The following is a 7,591-nucleotide window of genomic DNA, read 5'->3' as shown; positions in this document are numbered from 1 at the left end:
GCTGCTTTACAAGTCATGCTAGACCAATCGTTCATTTTATCAGTTTACCAGTGTTTCACTGTTATCATTAAAAATACCTTTACAAAAATGCAGTAAGAACTAAGGAGTACAAATGCACAACCCATATGTTTGTAGTTCTTCCTATAAGCCTATAAGAAGGGGGAGGGGCTGTTTGAAAATATAAAAGGAAAAGCTACTGACAGGTTTGATTTTCTTGCTTTGACCCTTGCCACCTTCCCTGATTGCATCTAAGGGTTCAGATATTGACCAAGATGAGAAAACCATTCTCATTAAAGCATATTTCAAAACATTTGTGTTCTTTGCAGACAGTGCAACTTTATTTCATGTGGCACAACAGGAGACACACAGGGAACGTTTGCCCCAATGCTAATCCATTAAGGAAGCGCATCATAGAGCAGCAGGCACACTCTATATACCGAGGAATTATTACCAAGGCAACTGATACATATAAAGTTGTATTCTTGTCTGCCTATGCCTGCCATAAGTTCTTCATTTTGAACTCTTTATGAACTTCTATGGTTTCTACCTAAAGATTTAATTTCTGTTTCTTCTAAAACGCATAAGAATTCTCTGACTAAATAACCTTAGTGTAAATTTTTCATTTTGAGAAAAAAATTACCACCCTCTCCTTGGAGCATGGAAATGGAGAAAGGTCACCTTCTCTGTGTAGTTCTTCATGTGAAGTACCGTCGCCGTAGAGAACTTTGAATGTGTACATAAAACACTCAGATGACATGGTAGGTCATGTCCAAGGAGAAGATGCTCATAGCCTTCCAGTGGTGAATGTTGTTCTGCGTTGCTACAGCCCATTTTCTTGACCACTCTAGGGGTCAATAAAGATTTCTAGCCCATTTTCTCTGCTTTCTAAGGTGACAAATAGCTCATTAGAAGAACTCACCTGCATTTGTGGTGGAATCTACGAAAAGAGCTTCCCTTCTCCATCAAGTCACGCAATTGCCTTTTTGAGCAACTTGTTTACCTTTGTGATTTGGTTCCTAGTTCATCCCTTAATGGGGGAAGAGGAGATAGATACCACAGGCTGGTGAAACCACATTTGGGGGACATTTGGGGTCTTTGGCTTCCCTGAAAGTGAATCCCTTCTTACAATGCTGCCTCTGTTATTGGCTAATTACTGCAATATGCAGTACTTTTATCTTGCTGCACTTTGATGTAAAATGCAGTTCTATATGATCACAAAATTGGTTTCAGTGCAATTATTTTAAGACTAGTTAATGGACATTTATTATTTAACAGTATTTTCTAAGGTCATTTGCAGCCAGCAAAGAAAGGCTAACTTCTCTCTCTTCCACTGAGATACATACATTCATTATGAAAATATCCCCTAACCATGTGAGTTTATTTGTTAATTTGGAAGGTTTTCTTCCCGATAAAACAGGGATGCAGTTATTTGGCTACCTAAATTGTTAACAGAGAATCTTTTAAAGAGAAATCCTTCACTCTCATTATAGCATTTGTTTCTGGAAGATTATCAGCTGCTATTTAGACTTATTCCTAGACTTTCTCCCCACACGAATTCATCTCTCATGGTACCATCCTCAAGGTTATTACTGTGTTCAGGGAGAGAATGCTATTATAGAAAACCAGAGAGCTTTCTCCTATTCTCTGCTGACCTCTGAGACGTCTGCACCAATCAGCATTTCGATTCCAGTCTGTCGAAAGCCACTGCCGGGAAAATCTATAACAGTTGTTTCAGCATCTTCCCACTGTGATCCTTCAGCCCAGGAGAGCAGCTGGACTCGGCTTTGAATCAGCAGTACTCCCAACTGTTGTGAAGTCCCAGGGAGTGTCTATAAAGGCCATCCGATGGCTGCTCAGTTCACCGCAACCCCATTTTCTCCAATGTTTACTGAGCAGGGAGCTGGGCTCTGTGTGGAGGGAGAAAGGAAGGTGGCATCTAATGAAATTACAGTTTAGATTTTTAGAGCTGGAAAAGTGCTTGGAACTTATTTGGGCTACCTTTCGTTGTCAGTCTTTGTCTTAATGCAGTAAGGCTACTCTAAAATTCTACCCTGCTGTCTGGGGCTGCGGGTATGCAAACATGGCATCGCCCAAAGCAAAGACCGTTAGAACAGAGAAGGATATACATCCCCACCCTCACTCCACAGCCAGGAAGAAACAGGGAGGGAAGCAATGCAAGAGTCTGTTTGTGCAGCACAGTGCTGAACACTGAAATTTGGGACTGACCATCTGTGGCTCCCAGTCTGGTGGAAAACAGGAGCTCACCAGCCCTTTCCCAATTAAGTGGTAAGTGCCACAACAAAACGTGTACCCTGTGGCAAAAGAACATGGAGGAGGGCATTTAAATGAGCCTGGGGTAGCAGGTCACTGAAGGCTTCTTGGAAGAGGTATGGCTTGAACTCCTTTTGAATGCAGAATTTAAATCCGCCAACAGGAAGATAGCTGTCCAAGAAGGGCAGAAAACATGATTCCAGGTGTGCAAAGTTATACCTGTGACCTTGGACTAAAAATCTCTCTCTCTCTCTCTAAAAATATATATGGCAAGAAAACTTCATGCCAGACCACAGTAAAAAGCAAGGCCATGCTCCTTCCTCAAACCTTTCTGAACTTGGACCCCATCTGTAAGCAAGAAGACTCAGAAAGGCCCTGCTCACCATGGTGCCTGTCAACAGCAGCAGCTCCTGGGAATCTGGTGACATTTTTTTATATTTGAAGTGACAAGTGAGAACAGTAGTTCTTTGAGGTCCTCTATTCTGAAAACCGTAAGGGTTTGCAACTTAGGTTTTTTTTTTTTTTTTTTTTCCTGATCACAGTGGACTCTTGGCCTAGCTTTCCCTGCTCACACTTTTGAAGCGTGAACAGTTTGCCAGTGATTCCCTGAAATCAGGATGAGGGTCCTTCACTCAGACTTAGACACTGTTTTAGTCTGCTCTTTCATCACTTGACCAAAAGATCTGACAAGAACAATTTTCAAGAAAGGGAGGTTTATTTGGTTCTCACGGTTTCAGAAGTCTCAGTCCACAGATGGCCAACTCCATTGCTTTGTGCCTTAGGTGAGGCAAGACATCACTGTGGAAGGGTATGGTGGAGGAAAGCGGTTTAGGACAGGGAGAAAGACTCTCCTCACCATGGACTAAGTATAAACCTCAAAGGTGTGCCCCCAACGACTCATTTCCTCCAGCCACACCCTGTCTGTCTACTGGTTCCACTGAGTTAATCCCTATCAAGGAGTTAATGTACTGATAGGTTAAAACTCTCCTAACCCAATTATTTCACTTCTAAACTTTCTTGCCTTGTCTCACACATGAGCTTTTGGGGACACCTCATATTTAAACCATAACAAAGGCTCTCTGCTGCCATGGTTAATTAATTAATTAATAAATAGCAGATATTAAGTCTTTTCAGTGCCATGAACTAGACAGTAGCTATCATACAAAGATGGTTTCCTCATAAGTCCCAAGATGCTGACAAGAAAATAAAGGTTTACAGGATAGTATAATAAATTCTATGACAAAGACATACACCAAATGGACATAAGAGTCTGCTGGGAGGGAGAGGTTAGAAAGGAACTTCTAGAGAAGGCAATCTTTGAAAAGAGATATTGGAAAAAGTGAAATTAGCTGAATATGTTTGCATGAGTATTAGAGATGAGTAGATGAGATACGTCTAAAATGATCTTCTGAAGACACCAGTCTAACTATGCTCTTTCTGCTAATGCTTTGAGTACAATTCCAACTACTTAGTCTTAAAGGTGGAAGAGAAATGAGATATCATTTATCTACAATCCTCTTCAGTGCCCCAAACTTTTCAGGTATTCACAAGTATTGTACTGTCGATAAAGTATAAGTACAATGTGTAAGTCAGTTTTCCATTACTGTAATAAAATAGCTGAGATAAATAAACTTAAAAAGAGAAAGGGCTAATTTTAGCTCACAGGTTTGGAGATTTCAGTTCATGGTTGGTTGGCCCTGTTGCTTTTGGACCTGTGGTGAGGCAGCACATCATGGTTGCAGTGCATGGCAACACTTCATTGTATTGTTGAGATGCAAATGGAAGAGGAAGAAGAGAGATTAGTGTCCCACAATAACCTTCAAGGGCAGGACCCAAATGACCTAAGACCTCCTACTAGCCTTTACCTTCTAAAGTTTCCTCCACCTCCCAATAGCATCAATTTTGAGACCAAACCTTTAACACCTGATCTTTTAGGGAACATTTCATGTATAAGCTTAATATACAGGAAAAGTTTGATAGACTTAAACTTCCTCTTCATATGCAACAGAACAATGAATAATCATGAAGAATGTGGGCTGTGAGCCAATAGTAGTGACACATGCCTGTAATCTCAGCTACTCAGGAGGCTGAGGCAGGAAGATCAAAAGTTGGAGGTCAGTGTGGGCAACTTTTTGAGATCCCGCCTCAAAATAAAAATTTTAAAAGGGTCTGGAGGTGTAGATTGTGGTGGAATGCTTGTCTAGCATGTGTGAAGCCTAGATTAAATCCCTAGAACCACATACGTAGAAGGAGAACAAAGAGAAAGGAGAAGATAAAAAGGAAGAAGAGGAAGACAAGAAAGAATGTGGGCTCTACAAGCAGACCGACATCAAATCCTGACACTACAACTTTCTAGGCATTGACCTTGGGAAAATTAGTGACCCTCTATGATCCTCAATTTTATCATATCCAGAATAGAGAGTAATAATGTATCTGACTCATGGGATGATCTTTGTTGTGGTACTAATACAGAATCTGGTACAGAGTAATTACTCAATGAACTATATTCCCTATCTGTCTGTCTATCTATCTACCTACCTATCAGTGGCTACCTGTCCTGCTTACCTGAATTCTTCCCTTTGCCCCATCCTAGTTTGAGGACCTATAAGGTCCAGGCAGCTGGAACATACCCAGCGTCTTCTGCTTTTACTTGAATTCACATTCATTCTCACTGAAGTCATCATGAAGCTTCAGGGAAAGGATAAAAATAAATTTCATTAGGAAAAAAGGTCTGAGAGTTTTAGCTACGAGAAATGGGAACTTCTTGGGGGATGTATTATAAAATTGGGAACATTAAATCTTTGAGGCAACTATGAAGTAAATGTACAGGGGCATTACCCTGCTCTTACTATGTTCCAGTTCATGCTCTTCGAAGGAGTAGCTGACCCCAGGATACGTATGCCATTGACACTCTTAGTTATGTGGTGGCAACGAGAGGCATGGACAGGATGGTGGGGACTGAGCAATTGTCTGGTCATGCCCTAGTGTTCACTTAAAAGCATGCGGGCACTTTAGCTGACCTTTATCATTTGGTCTTTTCTTCTCTCTAGTCACAACAAATCTGAGCCTGTATTCATATTTATTTCAATCAACCTACAATTTGGTTCACCTGGAAGGGATGCAAAAGTCTTGGTTGAACTAACTCAATCACAATACAAATATGGGCAGGATTGCGTTAATTTCTATTGTGTTGGTTTAATAGTAATACTGTGGTCACTGGGAAAAGAGAGATAATAAAGTAAGAATACCCAGAGAAAATTCCCAGATGGAGTTGGATAGTTAAGGTTACTTGGGATGGAGAACCAGAAAATATTTTAAAATGTAGAGGGATTTAAATGCAGAGCTCCAAATTCAGTACTCAATTTGTTAAGTCACCTTGTACCTGGCTATGGGGATTGAAATATTTATACAGGTTTTTTGATGTTGAAGGATTCAGCATGGTTAATAATGTTTAGTGGTTTATGACCACAATGAATGACGTCTATGCAGGCTTGAAACTGAGGAAGAAAATGGGAGGTGAGCAGAATTGGAAGAGTAAGCCCAATATAGAAAACACAGCAAGAGAGATACAGAATGGCACTTGGTTGGTCTGGAGAGGGCTGTTTTCTATTGGGACTATTGTTGGTTCAGTGTTCTACTCTTATCTGTGGAGAATCCATACCAAGACCCCTAGCAGATACCTGAAACCATAGATAGTACCATCCCTATACAGACTATGTGTTTTATTCCTATGCATACACACCTATGATAAAGTTTAGTTTATAAATCAAGGACAGTAAGAGGCTAATAACCAATAATAAAATAGAATAGTTATAGCAATATACTGTAATAACATGTTCTCTCACACAAAATTTCTTCTTCGCCCTTCTTGTGATGATGTTTACTTATTCATTTGGTATCGTGGATCAAACCCAGGTCCTTGTGCATGCTGAGCATATGCTTTACCAGTGTGCTACACACCCCAGCCCCACTGTGAGGTTATATAATCCTTATATAATGCCACAGTTGGCCACTGGTAACTGAAATTGTGGGAAACAAAACCTCAAATAAGAAGGAACTACCGAGTTTACAAATTATTTTCGGAGGGTAGGTCCTGTCTAGAGTAAGAAGGAGGGAGTGTTTGGGCATATGAGTCTTATGGAGGTCAGTTACCATTCTTTTCTCAGGAACTATGAATGAATTAATGGAAAGCCGGGATGACACAGATGAACTTAAGCTTATGGCGGGGAAGAGTAACATCTTAAAGGTGATGGAAATATGATGATGGAAGACATGGTCAAGAGAAAGGGGAAGTTAAGGTAGAACGGCATAACAAAATGGGAAGGAGACAGAGGAGAGGAATGAGGATCAGAGAATGGGGCAAGAGGCCCGAGAGAAGAAGGATTTTATTGTCTGCTGGCCTTTGTGGTTTCTGGATAAGTTGATTTAAAGGTTCAGGGTTGATTGACAAATGTGCTTGTTTAATGATTCCTTTAACATTTCTTTGTGTTTGGAATATTCTATGTAACAAAAAGTTACTCTGCACACAAAAAAAATATCAGCTCAAGAATATTGTTGTGGAAGGGACTGAGTCTCCTATATCTCTGTTAGAAAGAGTTTAGAGATGTTAAATTTTTCTGATATTTGCTTCATATCTTCTTTTCAAAGGAAGTGTTTATTATATAGGGTGTTGTGACTGCTCCCCAGAGCTCCAAATTCACCTGTGAATTGGATATCTTCATCTGCACGTCCATCTCATAGATACCTCAGACTCAGACTCATTATGTTGACAACTGAACTGTATGTATACCCCAAGTCTGCTCCATTTCCTGTATTGCCTTTCTTTTTCTTTAGAGAGAGAGAGAGAGAGTTGTAATTTTTTTTTTTTTAGTTTTCGGCAGACACAACATCTTTGTTGGTATGTGGTGCTGAGGATCAAACCTGGGCCACACACATGCCAGGCGAATGCGCTACAGCTTGAGCCACATCCCCAGCCCTGTATTGCCTTTCTTAAAGAAGGAGGCCAATGTCAGTGCCAATGGTTCATAAACTTGTTTCATGTGCTTTCCCTGCCTCTTGTCACGAAGCTCATGAGTGCTGAGTGCATCCCTGTTCACCTTTGCTGCTTCAAGTAGGTCTTTGTAAATGGAGGCACAACTTTATTAACTTAAGCAGAGAGTGAGGTATGATGGCAGATATGCAAAACAGACATGAATAGTTGTCTCCTGTGCCTCAAGTGTTTTATGCTCTCCCTTCAACTAGCAGCTTCTCAGAGCAAAGATTTTGTCACTTTCCTTCTATATTTGAAGACTCTATTTCCAACAGGGAAAGCGGAACTACA

The sequence above is a fragment of the Callospermophilus lateralis genome, chromosome 13, assembly GCF_048772815.1.
Source record: "Callospermophilus lateralis isolate mCalLat2 chromosome 13, mCalLat2.hap1, whole genome shotgun sequence".
NCBI lineage: Eukaryota > Metazoa > Chordata > Mammalia > Rodentia > Sciuridae > Callospermophilus > Callospermophilus lateralis.
Note: the sequence above shows the minus strand (reverse complement) of the source record.